A 25,593-nucleotide genomic window follows, 5' to 3' on the forward strand; every position below is an offset into this window, starting at 1 on the left:
CTTTAATGTTTATAAAAAAACTACATATCGGTAGTTAAAAACTTTTTTATGTGTGATAATTGTGTTTTTGTTGATTCTTGAGGTAGAATGGGCTTGTTCTATAATGTATTAACTATAATAAAACATTAGCGTAAAAAACAAATAAGTAAATAGAGTAGGTTTTTTATTAAGTTAAAATCTAAAGTTTACTAACCAATCTGTCGAAAATATTTTTTATTCTTCTTATGAGCTATAAGAAATTGATGTTATTATATAAGTTTTTCTAATCGAAAATTCAATCATAACTAAATTAACTTTCCAAACGTAGCCAATCGTCTTAACTTTTAATCTTAGTTTAGTTACTGCTAAAAAAGTTGTTATTCTAAAATTATTAACAATAGAAATTTTGATGATGAAATTTTTGATTAATACCAACAAAAAACGAAACGGTTGTAAAAGTAAAAGTTAATTCCTGTTTTTAATTTAGCAGTTCTTTTATTTTAAGAACAGAGAAATTAAAAACCAACTCATGCAATCCATTCATCAACTATATAACTATTAGATTTTATTTACATGTGTAAAAATCTAAATATGGACGTATCTCTTGATTGCAATGTGTTATGTAATTATTTGTAGAATAAAATTGCGATAAGCGTAATATGTACAGTCCTACATTGTCTAGTGGTTAGTAATTCTGGCTTTCACCCAGGCGACCCGGGTTCGATTACCAGTGTAGGAATATTTGCTGCAATCGTATAGTGGATTGTACTTCTGTCAGTGGCCGTGACAATCCTGGTTACATCAACCTTTTCTTATGCAGGATTTTAAGTATAAATGAAAATTATGATATAAAATCATGTAGATATTTATTTCACTAATTTTAGCAAAAAAAAAACACAATATATAAATGTCATTTGCATAAAATCATTAAAGCAATAATTAAAGTAAAAACTAATTATTCTATTTTTTACCACGTTTTAGTGGGAAAAATTCCGATCTTAGCAAATATCAATAAAATAGTTAGACAGCACTGTACAATTTTTTTATAGTTTTTACGTAAACAAAAAAATTATAGTGTAATATCATATTAATACAAAAAGACGATACTTCTCAAACTAAACAACAAAATATGTCAGACATATTGTACGTTTATAAGCATATGGTTTAAGAATTTTAAAAATTTTATTCTAGTTAAAATTTATAAACAAACTTTAATAAAAAATTAAAAAAAAACTTATAAGTTTTTGTTCAACAAAACTTATGTTCGGAATTTTCAAGGTGATTTCACATTTTTCTGGTTCAATATTTTTATCTCTTTTTAACTAATTTAGGTGAGATTTAATAGTTTTTTTTTATCCATTACTATACAATTAAGATTTATTTTAACTGTAACCTTCTTCAAAGAACTCAGGTTAACAAATTATATGTGCACGATCTTCTGAAACTCAGATAATTACCAGTAAAAGTTTCTTTTCTGAAAACAAATGTCACAAATTCAGTATTTTGTCTTTTATCCACTACATCAAGGTAGGATAACTCGTTATTCTGTTCTTTTTCATTGGTAAACTATATTGAATTATACCATTTGATAGCTTAGTTATTTGAGTTTTAAGTTACATTGTGGTGTGAAACGAAAAGTCAATCTAATATGGACACAGTGTCATCGTGCACATTTAACCTGTTCACATGCATTCCTTGATTTTTATTCATATTTTTTATAAAAACCTTAAAGCTTCAACTTACTAAAACTTTATAGATAATGTTTAGTAAAAGGTGACAAAGTTAATCTAATTAATACTTTACAAACTAAAATAATATAAACCTTCATTCAAACACTTTTAAAACTTATGTTCATAAAGTTTTATTAACTCGAGTTTAGTAAAAGTTTAAAAACTTATACTTGTTAAAAGCTTTTAGGTTTCTATTTAATAAAACTTACAAACTTATTTTAATAACGTTTTATAAACTTGGTTTATTATAAATTATTATAAAACTTTATAAACATATGTGCAATAAAACTTTTAAAACTAATTTTTATTAAAGTTTTTCAAACTCAAGTATATTAACACTTTATGAACTTATGTTAAAAACTTTATAAACTTGTTATTATAAAATTTATAATTTATCTTTTGATGAAACTTTATAGTCCAGTTATAAAAAAATTTACTAACTCATTTATAATAAAGTCCTAAAACTTTAAAAACTTAAGTAAAATAAAATTTTATAAACTTATGCTCAACAGAACTTTATAGATTAATGTTTAAAAAAAACCTTGTAAACTTTTTTTTTAAACTTAACAACTAATTACTATTATAGGAACGTTTTTAAACGTATTTACATACCATTTGCAATTTATTATTAACACTCATCTATTCATAACATAAATATTAACATTCATTTAAAATTTACCACTTGACAATGAAACTAGTATAGTTTTGAAAAGCTTAGTGAAATAAAAAAATATAAAATGAGTAATCTGTTAATGTTAAGTTGCAAATGGTATATAAAGAACTTTACAAACTAATATCTTTATAAACTAATGCCATATGCTAAATGAATCTACTGAAAAAGTTTTTCTAATTAGTATTGAAAATAATTAATACTTTTGTTATTAACTGTTTAAACCTGAAGTTTGTCAGTTAATACTTTATAAAACACTTTAGTTAATATATTTTGAGTTACTTTTTTAACTTGTAGTATTAAGAATAAATCAATCACCATAAGTAGTTTAATAAACAGAATAAATATCTAAGTTTGCTTAAAAAGTTGTTAACTGCTTTAATACTGTTAGTACAAACTTCAAAGTATAAAGCTCAAAAGTTTTTGATTGTCAACAAGTATGCTTAAACCAAAGTGATGTTTGTAAGCATGATAGGTTTATAAATACATAAAGTCGTGTTTCGACAAGTCCTCGTTAGTATAGTGGTGAGTATTCCCGCCTGTCACGCGGGCGACCGGGGTTCGATTCCCCGACGGGGAGGTTTTGATAAAAAACAATTATACTTTTGTTTAAAAATTTCTCTACTGTTGATAAAAACATTAAAATCTATATCATAATAAATAGATTAGAGTTATTATCCGTTACTAGGAACCTAAGCCATAACAAAGACGATTATTATGTTAAATTAATTTATATAAACTTGAAATTTTATACATGCTGGCCTCAGTTTATTTTTATATCTATGAACTAATATTGAAGACATAAGTGTGTTATTATCTTTAATAGTGATAAAAATGCAGCCAAGTTAAGTAGCTTAGCTTCATTATTTTTAGTTTAATTTCTTGGATTTAGTTTATAAAAAAACATCGTTTGGTAAGGTCTTGCCTTAGGCTATTGTTATGAATTCTACATCAGGCAGACAGGCAACAAAACAATATTAGTTTTATATTCTCTAAAATAAGCTCATAACCAAGCGACTGCGTGGCCTAATGGATAAGGCGTCTGACTCCTAATCAAAAGATTCCGGATTCGAGTCCCGGCGTGGTCTTTTTTGAAATGTAACTTGAATTTACTCATAACTTGAAAACTGTTAATAATAAATGAGCATATTAATGATTTTAATTTAAATTAAATATATTAACTGAAAAAACTCCTTTAAAACCATAGTTTATATCGTTGTTATATGGAAGACACTTCTTGTTATTGTAAATAATAAGTTATTGAAATTTGTATGCTGAAAAATTAAACTAGCACCTTTTTTGCAATTTTTCTTAGCAAAATTTTAACTGAAAACAAGCTACTTTAACAATTGTAATAAAAGTAAAAAGTATATAGTACATATATACAAAATTAATTCATCGAATCTAAACTCGAAGGATTTACAGAGTAATAATTAAGGTTCAAAAATTACAATTAAAATAATGACCACGATGGGACTCGAACCCACAATCTTCCGGTTCGTAGCCGGACGCCTTATCCATTGGGCCACGCCGCCAGTCTATCATGGTCTCATATTAGCGTTTAAATTTTTAAGTTTTAATGCGCGCGTGAAATATTCTCTCAACTTTACAGTTCGATGCAAATAAATTTGGCTAAATCGCTACGTCACGATTATAATTGGCTGTTGACTGAGATTATATCGCTGTTAGTTTTTAAGTTCAGTTGTAAGTCTTATTTATTGGCTGAAAACTTATTAATGAACTTTTTTCGGTTTTTGTTTATTTTACTAGAAAAAAATGCTATTCAAAAAAACTTTTTTTTTGATATTTAAAACTTAAACTTAACCATAAATTTTATTACGAACAGTCAAACTTTAATTGCTAGGTCAAACTTGATTATTATTTTGTACAGCAATCTTGATAACAATTTAAGCCGAAAAACTTGCTTTCTGTTAGTATTGGAAACTATTTTTCGCCGTGTGTATATAGAATGTACAAAGTAAAAAAATAAAACTATAAGGGTTGCAGTTAAGTATGTATTTTTATTAAGAAGTATAAGTCGTAATATGTTTTAACGAGTTCCAATTACAATTAAAAACAAAACATAGTTGATAAAAGTTACAAAACTAAACTTATATATAAAATTAGATTTTACAGGTAACTTGCATATAAATTCTTACTTTTTAAAAGGTACTTCGAAAAATGAAGAAAGTTTATTTGATAAATAGTTAAGATACTTAAGTTTGAATTTTAAAACACTTTGTTATTAAAAGAAGTGGTTTTTTAAGATAGAATTTCGTATATAAACCTACACGTGTTTTTTGTAGTATATATACAAAATGTATTTGTTAAAACAGAATGAAAAGTTTCAAATAAAAGCTACGTTAACATGATGTAAAGATAAAGTTATATTCTGGTTTAAGTGTGCTGTAAAATACTATATAGAAGCCCTTGTCGGTTTGTTATTAGTATATAAACGCAATTAGCTGCACTTTAGCACAAGTTTCCGTAGTGTAGCGGTTATCACGTTCGCCTAACACGCGAAAGGTCCCCGGTTCGAGCCCGGAAGGGAACATATTTTTATTCAAAACATAAGATTATTGATTAACCTGCCACAAAACGCATATTACAGAACTAAGATAATCTAACTACCATCTATTTTTTCTGATTTAGTGATTACTGAAAAAACAAGTTATATCAAACTTTGACTATTTACATATATTAACGTATGAGAAGTCAATGATTTTATTTTGCCATTAAATGTAATCAAATGTTTTTAAGCTATAAATTTTAATAAAGTGAAATTTATACATTTTTCTCATTATTTGTGTAGAAGCATTATAAAAGTAAGTAAATGTATTTTGGAGAATAAAAAAATTATTCAAAAGTTTTTGTTTCTGATTAATAAATTTTAAGCATCAAACCAATTTTCAGACAAAAATGCATTGTCCGGGAATCGAACCCAAGCGTCCCGCGTTGCAGGCGAGAATTCTACCACTGAACCAACAATGCATGTGCTTTAGATCGCATTGTAAAGCTCATAAATTATGTTTCCCTTGTGTGCTCAGTATAGCTGCAAATATTACTTAATCAATGCTTATATTTGCTTAAAAATTCCACCATTGCATTATAAGTTTTAAAAACAATAACATACAACAATAAACATACAAGAAAAAGCGTCTAATTTAAATTATTTCATTGAAACTTTACATTGAATTATTTTGTTAACTGCAGTTTTTGTTAAATTGTAAAAATTATTTTTTAGCTGAGTTAGTCAATTTTTATTATTGACCATTTAGTTAAGAGTAAATCATGGTTACATACTTAACTGTTTATTTTATAAAACCAGAGTTGTGTTTTTTATGAAGTTTTTTGTGTTGATTTTCTGTACAATACTGTTGAACAACATATACTTGAAGTTAGCAAAGTTATCAAAGTTTGTTTAAACATAGTAATAGTTAGTCATCACAGTTAACCATAGGGTGGGCAACTTACGGCCCGCGGGTTGGACCCGGTCCGCAGAGTGGTAATTACAAGACCGTAAAAAGTAAAATGATACTCGCAAAGGCGTTAACTTGCCCACAAAATCAAGCTTTTGTACTTACACTTTATATTCTTTGATTTAATGTTAGTTGTTAAAGCAAAAAGGGCTGGCTAAACTAAATATGGTGTAACATACTAACTCAACCGTAAAAACCTTAATCTTAGTAAAAAATAAAGGTTGAGGCGGATTTTATTTTAGCGAAAACAAAAAAAGTTAGAATTTTTTATAAGCAAAGAAAAGTTTAGTGTATGTTAAAAAGTAAGTTATTTATTTTTTTTTTTTATTACCTTGTACAGTAAAGTAAATTAGCTTTACTAAAGTCAACTAAAAGTTTTGAAAAAATAAGCAATAATTGTTGCTTACAAGTTTTTAATGAATTAAAAAAAACTAAGGCTTAACTTAAGTTTTTGAATAAAATATAGTTTAACTTTAAATAACGTTTGAAAAACCTTAGCAAAAATGCGTCGACCGGGAGTCGAACCCGGAACTAGTCCTTGGAAGGCACCAATGCTAACCGTTACACCGTCGACGCTTGTTATAAATTCCAACAAATTTAGTTTATAAACTTGTTTCTAAAAACAATCCATGTGTAAAGCAGTAAACACTAAGTAAAACCAGCAGTAAAGCTTAGCAATTAGCAGTATATATGAAAATAATTTTGTGCACTTTAATCTACATTTACAATTTAAGTAACTTTCTTTAAATATTCTAACAAGTTTTATCTTTGTTGAAGTAATATTAAACTTTTATTTCATTAAAGTTGTTAGTACTTGATATAATGCTAGAATTTAGAAAGTACTCCAGATATTACAAGCTTTTTTACTTTTCTTTATATTGGTAAAAATATGTTAAGGATAACTTAATGCTAAATATGTACAATATTATTTAAATTATTTTTTGTTTTTAGTAATTGAACTTTGCAAGTAATTACTAAGTTTAAGTAATACTAAAAGGGAGGTTTGCAACAAAGTAAATAAGTTATTAAAGTTATATTAGCGCTTAAATTTTAATGTTTTTTGTTTTATTTATCTATTTTAAACCACTAATTTTAAGCTACTTGAACTTTATATACTTTTATGTATCTATTATACTCATTGAAAGTATCAGCTTGTGTTTAGGGTTTGGTTACTTTGAAAACATTAAAACTTATGCATTTCTAGAATTTAAACAACTTGTCAAGTTAATATTTTAACAATTAGACTTGTACTGTTTATTCAAAGTAGTATTTTTATAATTGACTCTTTTGAACTTTTTTATCTTAATCAAAACGAAATAATAATGTATAGAAAAAGCTTTTACGATAATATAAATTGACTAATTACTTTAAGTGGTCAACTTGTATTTAAATTTGTATTTCAATTTTAAAATCAACTTTATAAACCAAGCTTGTTGCATTTCAAATCATTTATAATTGTAAACCCTTATGTAATAAATCGAATTGTAAATATTGAAGTTTGGTAATTTCCAGCAATTTAAAAAGTTATAAAAAAGATTAATCTCTATGTTTCCACACATTTTACATTTACATTACATAAATATTTTTGTTAACAATAATTTAAGCAATCATATTAGCAATATATTTGGTTTGTTTTATTTACTAAAAATAACTTATCAATTTTATTTGATGTTTTATAATAAAACATAAATCTTATATATTTAGTTATATGCATAAATTTTTTTAGTAAGTTGTGTATGTGAAAACGCCTTTAATCATTTTATTTATTGATTAAGTGTCTTTTGATATGAAAATCATAACTTAAATTCACAAAAAAAATGTATTTCTTATAAACCGAGACGCTTTTTCTTGTATGATTACAAAAATAAAGCTTCATTTGATTACAGCGATTCTACCCACAAAACAGTGGCCATAAAAATTCATACCCGAAAAAAGTAAGTATTGTAAAATTGTTCAATTTACTTATCAGTGTGACGTACTTTTGTAACTTAGTTGTGTAAATTTTTAAATATAAAATACTGAATTCACATCAAGTTATGGGCAGATTCGATTGCAGAAATTCTACCCACAAAGTAGTACCCATAAAAAGTCCTCACGTTAAAAAACAGGTAAGTCTTTTTATCGGTATCCTTTAAAAAAATTGTACAACTTTATATCGATGTGACGTATTAAAAAAAATACTTTTTTGTACAATTTTTTGTGATATTTTTACGTACATTTTATCATAAAATTGTTAAATTTCTTAAAACTTAAATTTAATTTAAACAATACTGAAAATTTGTTTATTTTGCTTTAGCAATTGAGCTTTAAAGGATACTCTTAAAAAGACTAAACACAGCTTTAAAAACATACAACATTCAATTTCGTTTTGCTCTATCTTCACATTTTTATTGTCCTTATAAAAAAGTAATATTACTTTACTTAAACACGAAAAGATCATTCTTTTACATCACAATTAAATAGTTATTGCTTGCTAAATTTAGAAAAATGTGAAAAAGTTAAATTATTTTTTTTATTTATTTTATAAACAAACAATCAGAAATATGTAAGGATGCTAAAATTCAGTTAAGTGCAATTTTTTAGTTATGAAAAAAAATATGTAAAGATATAAACTATGAAAAAACAAAAGTTTAACATCTATTTATTACGAATTGATTATAAAACAAAGCTTTTTTTAATATTTAAATAAGTAACACATTTGATTAAAAATACACACTGTTAGAGATCGAAAGTAAATATTTTTGAATGTTTTTAAGGTATTAACAGATCATAACTTTTTCGTCTTTATCCATTATTTAGTATATTTTTATAAAGTGTTTTAGTGTTTAATTTAAACGATAAAGATAAAAATTTTATTAAAATCATCCCTGGTGTTTTATTTTTCATTCAATTTTTGACAATCTAATCAGTTGACCATTTTGGTACTCTTTTGAAAACATTTAAGCTTCAGTATGAGTATTATTTTCCAAGGTGAGTGGTAAAAACTGATAGTAAGTATAATCTCAGATTTTAGCAGCAAACATTAACTGGAACCAAAAAAACATAGATCTCTAAGATGTTAGTAAAAATCTTTATAATTGTTTTTGATAAAATTTCATATAAGTTAAGTTTTTTGCTACAAAGTAGCTGAACTGTTTTAAAATTCAATAATTAAAAATTAATTATTAGAAATGTATAGTTTCTAGTAAAATTAAAGTTGCTACACATTCAGGATAACTCAAGGCAGTTTGCAATTTTTGACATTTTGAAAGACTAAGGATAACTCATGCTAGTTTGAACCTAGAAGAAAATCAGAGATTACTCTGGCCAGCTTGGTTATTTTTAATTAAAAACAGAACATAAAAAAATGTTTTAAAATCATAACCTTGATTTTTCAAAATCTTGAACAAAAAATAGTTGCTTAAGTTAAATCTATCCTTTTTTGTAACAAATCCTAAATAAAAAATATTTATAAAAGCTTTTAAATTAAAAAGTTTCAAATTTAAATAGTTATTATTTTGAGATTTTTTGAAGATTTTGAAAAAATTCCTGAATTACTTAGGGCATCTTAAAGTTGTTTTGTGTAATTTTTTTATTCAGTCAAAAACTGTAACCCTGTAATATTTTTCTTTACACAATAGTATGCTAGTAAGAAAAGTCCAGGTACTAAAATCAAAAAATACAAATATTAAAAATTTTTTAATAGATATTTTTGGTATCAAAGTTAAAAATAAATAGTAAATTTATTCTTCATTTCAAAAAAAAAATTAAGTTCTTGTACTTAAAGTTATAATTAATGGGTTCATGCAAATTTTAAATTATATATAATTATAATAGCACTACCTCGTATTACTTTCGAATATACATTTTTAAGTTTTTAAAAACTTGACATTTATTGTATTTGTTAATGTTTTACTTTAGTTAATTTTTTTTACCAAAAATTATGAATAATTATTTCATTTATAAATTTATATTATTCTTTTTATCTTAATTTAGATAAGTAATGACAAGAATTTGAAAAATAGGCTGAAAATAACTTATTTATGAGTTCACAAACTTAGGCTAGTTCAAACTTTAAAATGTTGATATTTGAACGAATAGGTAAGCAAATTTTGTTTCGAACATTCAAACTAGTTTGGTATTTTTTCATAAATTTTAAGCTAGACTATATAACTTTGAAATCTGGTTTTCTTAAAAAAACTCATGTTTTTTACAGGATTGTCACAAAACCTGGAATCCTTAGAAAAAGCCCGAAATTTCATAGTTTGGGCTACAAAACCTAGAAAAATCTAGAATTAAAACTTTGATTAAAATAAAGTAATTACAAAATCTAGTTAAAATCTTAAATTAAATCTATAATTAAAACCCAAGTATCTTGTAAATCACAAAATTATGTTTAAATGGTCAGTTGATACTTTTATTCATTTACATAAAAATTAAAAGAGAATTTAAGTACTTTAGAATTTTACTTAAGCAAAACACCTCCAATGGATATAAAATATAAGTTTTTTGTATTTTCTTATATTTAAAATTAAACTTGTTCCATTATTGAATTAATTAACGTCCAGGGCAGCTAAAAATTATTTTAAATAGTTTTTAAAACTCAAGCTGGTAACAAAAACTTTAAGGAATTTTTACTAGTTCAGTATACTTTAAAACATTAAAATAATTTTCTTTAAAACTGTATAATTGTTTAGTTCTAGTAAATGGAGGTTTAAGTTTATTGTATTTATCTAGTTTTATTTGAGGTATCTAAGGTTATCAATCTTTATTAACTAAGTTAAGTTTCAAATTTTAACTTAAAGTACTTTTTCATAATTACTTTTCTTAAAAACTTCAAATCTGATGTTAATATAGTTTATTAAGTATTAGATTAACATATTAACAACATAATTATTTTTTAGTTCTGTTTAAAAAAGGTTTTTTGTACTTATTATTTCTTTAAAGATATTCCAAAATTAAACAACCTTGCCATAGATAAAGTAAGATGTTAAATTTGTCTGTAGAATACAAACCTAAAAACATTATTTTGTTGTGGCGGTGCTCAGTTAATTTTGAGTTAAACTAGGTAGATTATTCTAGTTTTAAATTTTTGTTGTAATTTAAGCACTTGTTTTTACTGCTAGGTATTGTCCATAGAAATTTAATACAAAGTAATTTCTAAACATTTAAAAACATATGTTTCGTTTACCAAACAGTTTTGTCACACTTTTAGAATAACTAGGGCTAGTTAAAAGGCTTATAAAAATTTGTTTGATTTTTTTTTAAACACAGGTTAGATTTGAAAGTTTTTGTAAATATCAAACTACTTATTTTTACTATTTCAATTTTTGTTGTAGTAATTATGTACTGAGTAGGAAACTATACCATCAGCTTACCTTTACAATAGTTTTAATAGTTTTATAAATTTAATTTTTTTAAGTATTAAAATTATAAAACTATTAAAAAGAGAAAAAGTATAGCTTATAAAACTTTGAAAAATTTTGTAAATAAAAGTGCAATAATTATAACACCAAACATTTAGGATACGGAATTAAAAGCTAAAAATTGAGTTTCTAGTTGATTACAGATGATCAGTGAAACCAACTTTTACAAATTTAGTTTTTTAGACTGCTAATATTGTGTCTTTTTCTTTTGCTTATTTGTTTAAATCAAATAGTAGTCAACAAAAAATACTATTTGCGTACTAGTATGTTAATTAGTTGTTGGAGATAGGTATATTCAAAGTATTTAGTCGTTTGGCCAGGTGTGAAAAATTGATAATAGGTTGGCTAGAACATTAAAAAAAAAAATTACTCAAATATTTTGTTTTTTGACAAACTTTAAGTAGTTTTATGTGACCTTTTAAATTTAACATTATGGAAGTTTTACATTACGACAATTTAATGTAAGACATTTTTTATTTTTTTTAGTTACCAGAATTAATAGTGAAGGTAACCAAACTCTGTTCAGCAGGCCAGATTTACGTGCTAGGGATAGTGTTTTCACTTAAATTTTGTAACATTGGCGAACCTATCATTCTCGCTATACCGACCTAGCAAAATAGAAATAAAATATTATTAATTAAAAAAGGTCGTATAACAAAAATAACTCTTAGAAAAAAAAAGAAGAATGAAAATTGCATAAGTTTTTGTTAGTATAAATCTAATTATACGCTTGGATTAATCAACAAAGCGCAAAAATTGCTGCAGTCGTTTTATGTAATTAAATTTAGTTATGTTATTCGGACACTAGAGGCGCAGCATTTTACAACTTAGGAAGCAAAAACTTTTTTTTGCAGTTTAATGGGTACATATTTTCACGACCTTAACGACCACTGCTTAAATGTTTAAATTGTCCTGGACAAGACGTTAAAAGGTTTCCAAATGTTGTGCAATTTATCTTCAATAGGTTGCTCGATCAACAAGTCCTAAGACTAAGTAAGTCCGTATTTATTTTATCATGCGATAACAAGAATGTGTAAGTTTATAACAAAATACTCGTTTAGCTGATTAACCAAAGTATTTTTATTTTTTATTAATTTTGAAATTACTATATTTTCAATGTATTGTCTTCTCTTTTAAACTAGTTTACGTTTTTTGTTTTACAAGCATACTTGTATAAGATTAAATTATAGGCGCTAAATTTTCGTTAGTTTTTTAAAAAAAGTTATTTGAAAAAATTTTTAGTTAGGTATAATAACATTCTTACAGTTTTTTTATAAAATGTTTTGTAATAACTAAAAACAAAACACAAAAAAAAGTAATTATGTTGATAAAGAAATGTTTTATACAAGTTATTATTTATTTTAGACTTTTTTTATACATATTCTTTTTACACAGAAGATTTATAATTATGAGTAATAGCTTTAAAATGGACAACGATGATGTTCTTAACGCTAAGGGTTCCAAAGTAAGTTTCTTTCATAACATTGTGTAGCTTATAATAACCTAAATACTGAAATATAAAGAATTCAAAAAAATGTATTTTAATAGAATTTTATTAATTTTTAATGAATATAATTTAGTACTGTAATTTCATAATTTTTGTTAAGGTGTACTATTTGCAGTCTATTCATTTGAAATCAATAAATATTCGTATTTTATAAAAGTCGTAATACGTGTTTTATTTTATACAAGTTAAACTTGTTTCTTCAACTAGTATTAAAGAAAATAGATTAAGTTATCTAAAATATTTTTCATGCTTAGTTTTGCATTTGAATAAAATATCAAAACATTTATTCTTTTTAATATAGTTAAAATTCGTTAACATTTAATGTTTCATATTGTAATGTTTAATTAACCACGATTTACTTTCCTTACAATTCATATTAAAAATTAATTAGTCAAAAACTAAAGTTAATTAATTAAAAATGAAAAGTACTTGCAATTTAGTTTAAAATTAAACTAAGTATATTGCAAATGTTTTCAAAGTAATACTGAAAAACAGAGGTAATAAAGTATTTTAAGGCATAAATATATATAAATAAAAGTTTATTACTCATCTAAGTGACTTTTTTATGATGTTAACTTAAGTTTATAGGTTTTGAGCAAAATATTAAACTTTTTTCTAAACTGTAATTTCGACACCATAGAAAATAAAAAACAAACTTACTTTAGACTGTTATGAATTTCAAGATGATTTTTTTAAACATTTTTTTTCATCTTAAATGTTTATCACAGTTAAAAATATTTAACAAACGTTTTTTAGAAAACACACTATCGATCACGAGTTTATTATCACTTTAATTGTAAAATTTTACTGTATGTATATTTATTTTCCAGGAAGCAATCCTAAAATACAATTTTTTAAGTTTTACTTGAAGAAAAAATTATAACTTTTTAAAATCTATAACTTTTACACCAACAGAATAAAACTACCCTTGAAGAGTATTTCGCTGTATGTGAGCTTGAAAGATGCGGCAAAAGAGATCTTAAATCAAATTTTTATGGAACGAAAAGATTTTGTTCAAAAAGTTGCGCTCATGCTTATTCTGCTAGCTGTCGCAAGAAAAAAGGAGGAAAGAAAGAAGTTGGAACACAGAAGGTTTTTTTAACTGTTTTGATTTTTATGCTTAAAACTGCCTCTGTTAAATAGATATACATTATAATGCAGAAATAATTAATAATATAAATTCAACTAATTTTAGCTAAATAATGTAGTTTTTTAAATAAATTTAAATAAAAGTACAATATTTAAGTTGATAATTTTTCTAGTACAATAGAAGTATGATACTGCAATAGTTGTAGGTTACTTAAACAAATTTTCTTTCAAGGCGTCAACTAGAAAAGCAAATGATAACAGCAAACTACTATTAAAATCCGTAAAACAAGAGGTGCTCGAAACTGTAGTTCCAAGAAAAGTTAGAGTTTTTTATATTGATTTTGATATATTTATTGTACAATTATAAAAATATTATACTTTTTCAAATTTTAGACTGGTAGAAATAAAAGAAAAGTAACAGGAAATGATATCAGTAGCTCAGCACAGTCGACTATTAAACAGAAAAAATTTAAAGCTTCAATTCCCGAAGAGGTAATTTTGAAAAATATGTTCTTTCAAGTAGCTTGATACTGTTTTTTAAGCTTATCAAAATATTTTAAACAACTAAGATAATTTTTAATTAAAGTTGCAGTTGTATTTTTTGTTTTTTATGTGGGTAAAAAAAAACGCTGATGTACATTATACATTGCCCTTCTGTTAGCTGGGTAGATTTTTGTGCCAACCGCTTTCGTTTCAGTACTTGTAGAGACTGAGTTGTACATCTTCAGAAACATTCTGTTTCACCGCGCCAGTCTCTGTTACCAATCATTTTTATCTATAATCTCAATATATCATCAATGTTGCCTCACTTATGTACATTTTACGGTGATTGGTTTAAGTATAAATCTATTTAAATGTGATTTCATTTAAGTTCTAAGTAAAAACCTATTAATGAATTTAAAGATAGACGGTCAGTCGACAGTCTTTATATATTTAAGATATTTTTTGCGGATTCTTAAATGAAATAACTGTAATATTTTATTTATTAAGGATTTCAATAAATAAAAATAAATAACTAACTTCTCTAAATTTTTGTTTTAATTTCACTTTGTAAAAAAGTCTATGTAATTTGTAAAACAGTTCGGCAAGTTGTTATACTTATACAACAAATTAACTATAAAGTAGTAATAGACTCGTCAAGAACTATACAACGTTGGTACTAAACTTAAAGCATAGCATATTGATAAAGATCTTTGTATCTGAATAATGCATTTGTAAAGATTTAACTGATTTACATTTTACATTTAATGTTAAAAATATTTTACTAATATAACTGACGAGAAAATATAATCTAAGTACAACCACTTATATTAGGAATCCTACAAAATTGATATTTAAAAAGTTGTAAAACAGTTTTGTGAACACGAAAACCATTCAAAAAAGGGAAACTTAAGACATTTTTGATAATAAAAAGTTTTAAAACACTACTTGTATTTGATTCTTCACAAAATTTTTATAGAATTTAATAGCTGAATGATACAGATAAATTGATTAGTTTTTGTTTGAGTTCGGGTTTATTTAGTCGGTACAAGAGCCCATATCAAAAGGCTGATCATTTTTTTGTTCTGTGTAGCAATTTTCAAAAAACACCTATTACAACATATCTATTTTTTCAACACTATTTAGTAAGTTAACTTTAGTGTTTTTTTTTGTTTGAACATATACTTATTAACTGTCAAGTATTGAACATTGTTGATTTTCTGTTTTTTTTTTCTTTAACTAGGGACTTCTTACTCAGTTAATTCTTTTAAAGAATATATAAATTAATTGACAAATAAAGATTACTTTGTTAAGTATACAAAAAAAGATAAATACATTTTTAATACTTGGCAAAATAAAAAACATTTATAGACCATTTTGTGGTTCTAAATTTGCGAACATATTTTTAAAAGTCTTTAAAGTAATTAATGAATTTAATATTTAACAAAAAAGTTTTATTCGTTAATAAAGGTGTAATAAAAAAAATGACTTGGCAAAAAGACACGAAAAGACTAATTACTAAAATTATTAGCACCACGTAAACAAAGTTCTGTTTATAAACAGTTTTTATTCCAGTATTTACTTTTATTAAACTTTCATACTTTTACGATTTTACTAAATGAGCAATCATTAAAACATTTAGAATGCTGATAGGAAAAGTAAAACGTCAGAAAATAGTAGCAGTAACTCAAATGCACCACATTTTATCTTGAAATTGTGTAAACTACGAACTACTAAGCAGGTTACCTTCAGTTTTAAGATTTTGGTAAAGTTTAAATATATCTAGAGACAGTGTTTATACAGTTTTTTTTTTAATTTTTCATTATTCAGTGACTAAAAATATGTAGATAATTTTTGCTGGTATTAATTTCGTGACAACTTTCAGACTAAACATGGAAATTGGAAAGTAATATCAACAATAGTTAAGGCAAAATCAGATAGACCAATTATCAAATCGAAAAAGGCTAGAACTTCGAATGAAACACAGGTTATTTAAACTATTAATTTTATGTTAGTTTTGATTTATTAAATACTGAAAAATAAAAGTATGTTTTTTTTTATTTACACTTTTGTTTTAGTATTATATTTGTATGTTTTTTATATTTATGTATTGAACATTTATGATTCTAGAAAGAAGAAAAATTGAATAAAAAATATTTAGTTTTATTTAAGTAATAAAAAATAAAAACAGGTACCTTTAATTTAGACTTCTGTTATTTTAAACTTATATTTTCGTTAAAAAAATATTATTCAAAAACTAATTTAACATAGATTACAAAAATAAGTTACTTTGAAGAACTTTTGAATGGATAAACTACCCATAAAAATTTTAAAACTTACTTCATCCGTAAGTTTATGGCTATCTAGGCTACCTAACTATTCAACTTTATACTTAAGAAGTATTTTTAACCGCTTTACAGCGACATCCACCTTTCCGTTTTAGATAATAAGACTACACGTTCACTTAATAGTGACACGTAAGACATTACCAAACTTTTCAATTTGACGATATCTCCTTTAACTTGCTTTTGTCGATGAATTGGTTAGTGTTCTTGAGTATGGAAAGGGCAAGGTTTTAGATAATCTTCCAAATTGATTTCCAGTAAAGGCTTATTCGTTTGATTAAGTGGTTTTTGCATAAGATCTTAATTTAAATTCTACATTAATTGTAGAAGCTTCGTCTCGTTTTAGAATCTATTCACGGATTATTTAACATTTGTACTTGTAGCTTGAAAAAAAGCTTACTTGATTATCTGGAAATTCGCTCCTTGATGGGTAGTTGCAGGTTACATCATGTGATTTTAGCTTAACTTTATACTTTTAATTCAAATTCGCAACAAACTTCGAGTTCTGTTGAGATCAGTTTAACTAAATACTATTCTGGCTTGCCGTTAATCAAGGATTACTTGGTAATAAAAGGTTGCCAAGTTTTTTTAAGCGCGCATTGTAAAAGCTGTAGGCTTGTATTTTGATTGCTTTTATTTGACCTAGCTTTGATTTGCTCCCACCCGCGATTAAAGGATTTTAGCTGAACCAGTTGATATGTAAATGGTATTATAACATCATTTGATGACCAAAACTTTTTCTATTCTTTCACCTTGTGCAGGTGACCAAGTCTGCAAGCTATATCACAAATTTTAAGTAGCGTTTCGTAGTTGCATCCATTTATTTAACACTTTATTACAACTATTTCTACTTTAAATGATTTTTCAGGAAGAAAAACTCTTAGGTTTAAATACTATACAATAGTGAAAAATCCGAAAAGATAACAAGTATAAATTTAAACACAAATGTATAATACAAAATAAATAATATTAAAATGATCAAGTGTTGAAATATTTTACAGTTTATTTTTTATAATTTTTCTCTGAGAAACAACTACTTGTCTGACTACTATGAATTGAAAAAAAATGTAACTGTTAATTTTTCATAATTAAACGATAAAAAGAGTTGTAAATACAAAAAGTTTTTTCATTTTACACGAAATTATTTTAAATTGCTGAAACACAAATATAATAAAAACCACAGCAAGAAGACGTCTATGCGACATGTGAATGGTATAAATGTGGAGTTAAAAAACTTAAGATAGATTTTATTGGAAAAAAGAGGTTTTGCTCAACACAATGTGCTCACGCATTTTCAGGGAGCAGAGGAAGTACAGGTGGCAAACATGAAACGAAAGTTAAAAAAGAAAAGAATATGATGAAGAAGTCTGAACCGAGATCAAAAGTAATAAGGCAACAAAGAAATAAAGGTACAGTTTCTGATTTACAAGAAGAATCGAAGCAAATTGAAACTCCTGTAGACCAGTGAGTTGTTTATTTATCATTTATTTGAAATATACTTAGTTAAGTATTTAGTATAGTTAAGATTATTAGTGTTACATATATACTTTATGAATTCGATGTTTCTGTTTAAAGATAAGTTTTAAAATTTTAAACATTAAAGTCTTTGTTTTGTAGTTTTTCTTAGGAATATTAGCTGCACATAAATTTAATAAGCTTTTAAAATTAAAAACACTTATTTTTTTAGGTATATTTAACAGACCTAATAATCATACTCAACACATTTTTGTTTTTGTTATGAATATTCATTTTTTGAAAAACAAATGATTATAGAGGGGCTTTGTCCCTGCTAATATTTACCTCTCAATCAATATTTTAGTAAAGAGAAGAAATATAAAAGACAACATCCTGATCTAATAAGAAAAACTAAATTCTGGAAGAAAGTTTTTCACAATGGTTATAACCGTGATCACTACAATAATTACTTGGATGGACAATGTCACGAAATTCTTGATCGAGTGTATATGATCCTTACACAAAATTATTACCAGAACGCTTTTAAATCAGTGTTTGAGGTTAGTAGAAAACTTTTGAAAATTTTTGATTAATTTTTTTAAATACAATTGGCTATACTATTAATTATACTCTTGTTACAGCCGCTCTTGGAAAATATAAAGACACATGAACCGGAACTCACTCAGAAAAAATTGATAGCCCGAAAGTACAAGATATTTGATAAAATTGTTGAGACGATATTGGGAGCCTACAACAAGTATTTTGCAAATCCCATTTTTCAGACAGTTTCAGCAGATGATCTGGGAAGTAAACTCAGGTCATATGTTTTAAGAGAAGCTGCTACTTTTCTCAGGGCTCAGCCAAATTATATTAAAATGAGTAGAAATGGACAAAAAAGTTACTTGCAACAATTTTCAAATATAGTTGACAGCAGCGCAGTATACCAAACAGCAAATGTCATGAAAATCATCAAAGATTACCAGATTCCTATGGATCCGTTAAAGCTTTTAGAGAAAGCAATCAGCAGCATCATGATGGTCCATTTCAAAAACCAGAAGTTCTTTTCAATTCGCCCGATACCTAAAATTAAAAATCGACCGCAAAGCTTCGTTCACCCGCAGAACAAAGTTAGAAATGATGGTCTTTCCGATTTCGAAGAGGGTGACTGGTAATGATGGTTCAGTTAACAGTTTAGTGACACCTTTTAGTTTTTATTAAAAAACTCTTTTTAAAGATTGAATATTTTTCTTACAGCACATTTGTTTCTTATTCTTTTTGTTGTGTATTTTTTTAAGCTAATGTCTGAAGTTATAATATTTTTGTAAAGTTCTTATATAAGAAAGTTTAGTCTTAAATTTAGTTTACTTTCACATTTATTATTTTTGTAGTGATGATTTCTTTGATGGCTTTCTTTATTTCATCGTTACTTTAGTCTTTTTTTAAGTGTTACTCGCTAAAAGACCTAAATAAATAAGAAAAATTTAAAATAAATACTTGTTTTAATAACACAAATAGACTTTTATCATTCAATGTACTGGAAAAATGAAGCTTTATAGCTATGAACAAACTTCGTTTTATGGAATGCACTTTTTAAGTAAAACAAAATAGTCGTAGTTTTGACGAAAAAAGTTTTCGATAAGGTTTTCTGAGTTAAATTAAAACGTATACCTAATTAAAATAAAAATAAGATAAGCTTATGATTAAAAAAAAATTATAATGTTTGCTGTTCCATGTCAAACTACAACATACAATTTTATATTTACAGTAAATAAAAAAAATACTGATTTGAAATTTAAAGCAATTCTGGTAAAAAAAAGAATGTTTTTATCAACTCTTTAGTCTTTTGAAATGTTTAGCATTAATTTTTTATCTAAACATAGTGTGTTGTATTTTATTTTTTAATAAAGTTAATATTTATATCTGGTATTAGATTTTTAAGAATTATTATGCACGGATAATTATTTTCGTTGAAAAATTATTTTAGACTGTTGATATGATAGATTTTGTAAAACATAACAATTCATATGATGAGTTTCAAACATATATCAAACTAATAATAAATTGACAAAAATTTTCTCAGTATTTTAGCTTATAAAATCGATGGTAAATTGAATGATGGCTTGTTTTTTTTTTAATTTACAATTAATAAAAATTTAAAAACAATTTCAAAACAAAAAAAACTTAGCAAGTAATAATTGTTTTTACAAAACCGTCTATCTTAAACACAAACATAAATAGTTTAATTCCTATAGTTTTTAGTAGTTTGAAACAGTAATTTAGTCTTAAATAAGTAATTGATAAAACTATTTGGCTAAAATTTCTTAAAGCTTCTAAATTGATACATTGTATGTTATTCTAATGTTTGAAAACAGTGTTTTAATTAATTACTTTAAAGTTTTATAATTAACTTTAATTAACAATATAAATTTACTCATTAAGATAAAGTAGTAGAAACTAGAACATAACTTCAAAAATTATAATCAACATCTTAAGGGAAGAATGATTAACAAAAAATATTTTTTTTTTTAAAGTGTATTAAAACATAACTTTTGAAAACTTGAATTTATAAAAATTTTTATCTTAACTTTAGTAAAAAAAATGTAAAAAAATACTATACGTTTCTTATTATATCAACGTAACAACGATTTTAAAATAAAATATTGATCTCACTTAATACTTTTAAACACAACATCTATTAGCTACTACTAAATTTTTATATTGCAAACTAATATATTTTTAACGTATTTTTAGCTTTCTGGCTGCTGTACAAATAATTTAAAAATAAACTTCTAACTGAAAAAGTAAACTAAGCTAATTTAGTTTATTATCGAGAATATTTTGTTAGTTTGAAGTACAGTGAACAACTTTATTAAGTTTTTGGTTTACAAACATTTAAATTTCTTGCTGCTAGATTTTAATTTAAATCCAATCTAATTATTAATATTGTTTAATGTGCTGTTATTTTTGTAATTTACTAACAATGCAGTTGTAAGTTTACAATAAGAAATAAAATATCATTTACTCACCATATTGATTTATTATTTTTTATTAGAAAATGTATTTTTATGTAATTTAACTTCAGTCAGCGCAGGTTTCGCTGGCTCGGTCATTTTCTGAGAATTGGTGCTGAGCGAATCTCAAAGTCTCTGTTGTTGGCGAGTTGGTTGCTTGTAAACGCAACCAAGGTCGTACATAATTAAGTTTCAAGGACGTATGTGAGCGCGACCTAAAAAACTTGATTTGTAAGATCTGATTAGTTAGAGTTGTTTGCAAATGACCGAGCCAAGTTAAAAATTAATGCACAGATGAATATTGACAGAAAGGTAAAAACGATATCTAAATAAACCAAAGAAGATAAAAAAATGAGAAACAGAAAAAAAGTTTATTATTTCTATTTATTTTTAGATTTATTCTTATTTATTGCGTCACTGTGTTTTGAATTTATTATTATTGTTCATTTTTACTGTCTATTCACAATTTTGCAAAGCCAATTTCGCTGAAATCGAGCCTTTTAGTTTATTATAAGCAAGTATAAACGTAGCTAATGAAAACATTGTTACAAATTAATACTTGACGAAGACTTTATATATTCAATAACTGTTAGTTTTATGTACTGCCAATTAATACACTAATATATATTAACATAACGTCTTATGTAAGTCTTATCTTAAAGTTAGAAATGAATTTTTAAGATTTTTCTTACAGTTTTGATTATTATGTATTACAAAAAATTGTACTGTTGTCAGTTCAAAGATCATAAATATTGTCTGCCAATTTTTTAAGTTTTACTATATTAAATTATACTATATTGATTTTGTATAATTTTGTTATAGACTTGCATGTTTATTAAATCAAATAAAAATTATTAATATAACCATAAAACTTTGCTCTAATAATAAACTAAAATTACTAAAAAAACATTTCACACTGGTAGTGTAAAAAAAAACTTTACTGAATCACTTGAATGTTGTTTAATTTTCGAAAATATTTTAATATTTTTAGTTCTATTTAAAGCTTTTGTTCAAGTATGTTAACATTCTTTTTTCAAAGACATAAAATGAACTGTTATCGTTTAAAACGATTCGTTTACATAATAAATAATATTAATTTAAGTGTTAAAAAAGCAAGTCGACTGTTTACGTAGTGCTTAATAAGCACTGCAAACAATTAGCTCAACAAAACAAATATATTTAGATAAATTTACAAGGATTTAAGCCACATTTTTCTATAAAAGTTTGTAAAGGCTTTTAGAAGCTGTATTGTTGTCATAATTATCTTAATAGTTTTTGTAGTTTTATTAACAATCTGACAACCGTTTAGCACAGGAATTGGCAATTTTAGACATGTGAAATATTTTATACGATAAGGTTATACATAAAATTAAATATTCTATAAGACGTCATTTCAATTTTTAATAAAATACTATCAAAAATTAAAATTATGAACAGAAAAATAATTTAGTTTGTAAAAGTAGCCTTGCTTTTCAAGTCTACTAGTTGACTTATTAGTTTAAAATTATCTCTATTAACTTAATACCACTATTGATATTTTCAAAATTCAATTACCCTAAAATAACAGTTATCAGTATATTAATTTGTTGATAAAGTTTATTTTTTATACCATAACAGTAATAAAACATTTTCAAACAAACTTACAACAAAATGCTTCTAAAATCGGTTAGCAGATTTAAAAATTCGTTTGTAAGTTACAACGAGATACCCACTTAATCAATTTTTTGACAAATTTTGTAACAAAAAAAACATTATTTCGTTTAATATGTTAATAGATATCTAAATACATAATCCAAGTAAAACTTAAAACTATTAATATATACAATTTGATTGTTGTAGTCATTTAAGCGTGATAAACACATATTCAAGAAATGTATAAACTCAGTCAAATTGATTATTAGGTTACTTTTTAGGTAAAACAAACAAGTATGTTTCCTTAAAACGATTTTGTACATTTATACTGTGTTAGGTTTAAAATTTTTTTTTTGAACAAAACAGCTTCTGGAAAGTCGTTACACATTTTTGATTTTTTACGAATTTATATTATAAAGATTGGTACATACCTTTGTTATAACTTGAAAGTTATTTTCAAAGAAAATTATTTTTTTATAAAAGATAGTTAATAAGTAAGAATTTATATGGTTAATATTTTATGTGCACCAAGTAATACTTTTGACTTCTAAGCATTCGACATTTTTTAAAGATTTATCAGATAAAAGAATACTTTAAAATTTCACTAATGTAAAAATGTTGTCAAAGTATGATAAGGGCATTTATTTTGTTTTTGATGTTTATTAATCTTGCTTTGTTACGTTAACGTTTTGAATGACTTATTGAAAAATTAAAGCTGCTCAATACTGGAACTGTATTTATTAAATTATTTAAAGACTGCCACTATAATTAAAAAAAAAAGTTTAAATACTTTGGTCAATTAAAAATTAAAAATGTTTCAACTCATAATTCGAAGTTATTTGATTTTAGATTAAATGCATTTTTCTAAACAATACATAAAAATATATATTTTCAAATAGTTTGATAGTTATAATACTTATATGCTGTTTTTAATGCTCACAAACTATTAAACTTGTGGATAGTTTATAACCTAATTAATACTGCTGGAAACTTTATGTGGCACATTTCTACTTTTTAGCCATATTTATAGTAGATGCATTGGTTTTAACTTTGCTTCATTATCAAGAGAACTAAACGTTTTTCTCGTAATTTAACTCGCAATACTTAAAATACGTATTTTGGAAGAATTTATTGAACTTAATTAAATATCAATAAATAATATTACATTAAAATAATCAAAAATTTAATAATTATTATACTGTCATATGTTTTATACATCCAATATTCTTTAAAAACAACTTTTATTCAATGCTTTTCAAGTTTAATACGTTTATAAGTAAAAGAAAAAGAAACTAAATTCTTTAAATATAACGAACTTTTTTTTTCTTTATAAATTGTTTACATTTAGTTACTTTTATCGACGCCATAAAGTTTCTAAAAAACCTGTTCTTGTTTTTCCAAGTTGTGATGAAGAAACAAAAGTTTCTTGCCGCTTTTTAAAAGCATTCGGTTCTGATTTTTTTCGTACAAGTTACCAACTTATGTAAATTACAATTTAATTATGTTGTTTAGTACATAATACTTATTTTTCGTTTAGTATATTAGATATATGTATGAAAGCACAAAAAAGAAATATTTATTTTAGTAGTAAACTATAAATATAACATTTTTTTCTACATATATTCAAAAACAGTACAGTATTTTTTTTTCGGTTAAACATTACATTTAAAAAACTTAACTAGCTAGTAAAAAACTGTTACGAACAACTAAAGTATATCAACTCGTACAGTACTACAACAAATGAATTTGTAATAAACGGTAATAGTTTTATGTTTATGTTTTTATTTATGTTTTATACTTATGTTTAAGAATACTACAAAGCCATTAGATTTGTAGTTGGTTCGATTTTTTTTTTACGTTTGACCTACAAGAAATAAGGTTTTAATTATTTATTCATTAAGAGCATTGTATTAATTCAAAGTAAAGTTAAAACACCAAATATAAAAATTTTGTTGTTTTTCATAAAACAAGTACCCCTTTTATACATATGTTTTTAAAAGTTTATGTTTTTTTAAGTTACTATCAGTTGAAAATACTTTTTTTGTCCTGGACAAGACTTTAAAAGGTTTACGACTTGATAACCAAAAAATTCTTTTTGAACGAGATCATAAGACCAATATTTTAAGCGATATTTATATTTGATGTATAAAGAATATCCATCTTTTAACTTAAAGTAGTTATAATACCAGTAAGAGATATATAAATTAATTCTTTGTAATTAAAGAGTTAGGGTTAAAACTTTTTTAGCAGATATCTAAATATTAAATTATTTTAAAATAGTTACTAATTTATTAAGCCTACAAACCAGAAACTTTAATTTGTAATATAGCAAAAGATTTTGTCAACAATACAACAAAAAACTGCAAAAGTTAATTTTTCTAAACTTATACTAGACCTTCGTTTAACATTAATAACAAAAAATTATCTTTTAATAGTAATTATATAATTTTTAATATAGTTAAATTATACTTGAAAAGCCTACAAACGTAAATCTTTCAGGTTTTCACAAAGTTTTTGATTAATTTTTTTATCTTTTAATGTTTAAATTATTTTGTTTTATATAGTTTTAAGTTGTACTACCAAAAATATTTAAGTAAGCAACTATGTAAACTACAAGTATTTTTTAAACAACTGTAAAAAAAATGCAATTTTATCTCTGACGATTTTCTACTTTTATTTTGTATCATTTTTTTTTCAACCTTGCTTTAAACAGTTTAGAGATTAATGGTTTTTACTTTATGAAATGATTGAAAATTCTATCTTTTAGATCTTAACTTTTATTACAAGTTAGTCAATAAACAAAAAAATACG

General features: G+C 24.7%; 5 non-coding genes across 5 annotated transcripts; 3 read left to right on the plus strand and 2 right to left on the minus strand.

Moving 5' to 3' along the window:
* Positions 1 to 2,887: 2,887 nt before the first annotated feature.
* Positions 2,888 to 2,959, plus strand: Trnad-guc (transfer RNA aspartic acid (anticodon GUC)). The gene has a single exon. It is a non-coding gene; the product is annotated as a tRNA-Asp (tRNA).
* Positions 2,960 to 3,394: 435 nt separating this feature from the next.
* On the plus strand, positions 3,395 to 3,467 carry Trnar-ccu (transfer RNA arginine (anticodon CCU)). Its single transcript has one exon. It is a non-coding gene; the product is annotated as a tRNA-Arg (tRNA).
* Positions 3,468 to 3,841: 374 nt separating this feature from the next.
* Positions 3,842 to 3,914, minus strand: Trnar-acg (transfer RNA arginine (anticodon ACG)). The gene has a single exon. It is a non-coding gene; the product is annotated as a tRNA-Arg (tRNA).
* A 946-nt stretch (positions 3,915 to 4,860) lies between these two features.
* On the plus strand, positions 4,861 to 4,933 carry Trnav-aac (transfer RNA valine (anticodon AAC)). The gene has a single exon. It is a non-coding gene; the product is annotated as a tRNA-Val (tRNA).
* Positions 4,934 to 5,299: 366 nt separating this feature from the next.
* Positions 5,300 to 5,370, minus strand: Trnac-gca (transfer RNA cysteine (anticodon GCA)). The gene has a single exon. It is a non-coding gene; the product is annotated as a tRNA-Cys (tRNA).
* Positions 5,371 to 25,593: the final 20,223 nt, after the last annotated feature.

Source organism: Thalia democratica, chromosome 5 (genome assembly GCF_965202585.1).
Source record: "Thalia democratica chromosome 5, ktThaDemo2.hap1.1, whole genome shotgun sequence".
Classification (NCBI taxonomy): Eukaryota; Metazoa; Chordata; class Thaliacea; order Salpida; family Salpidae; genus Thalia; species Thalia democratica.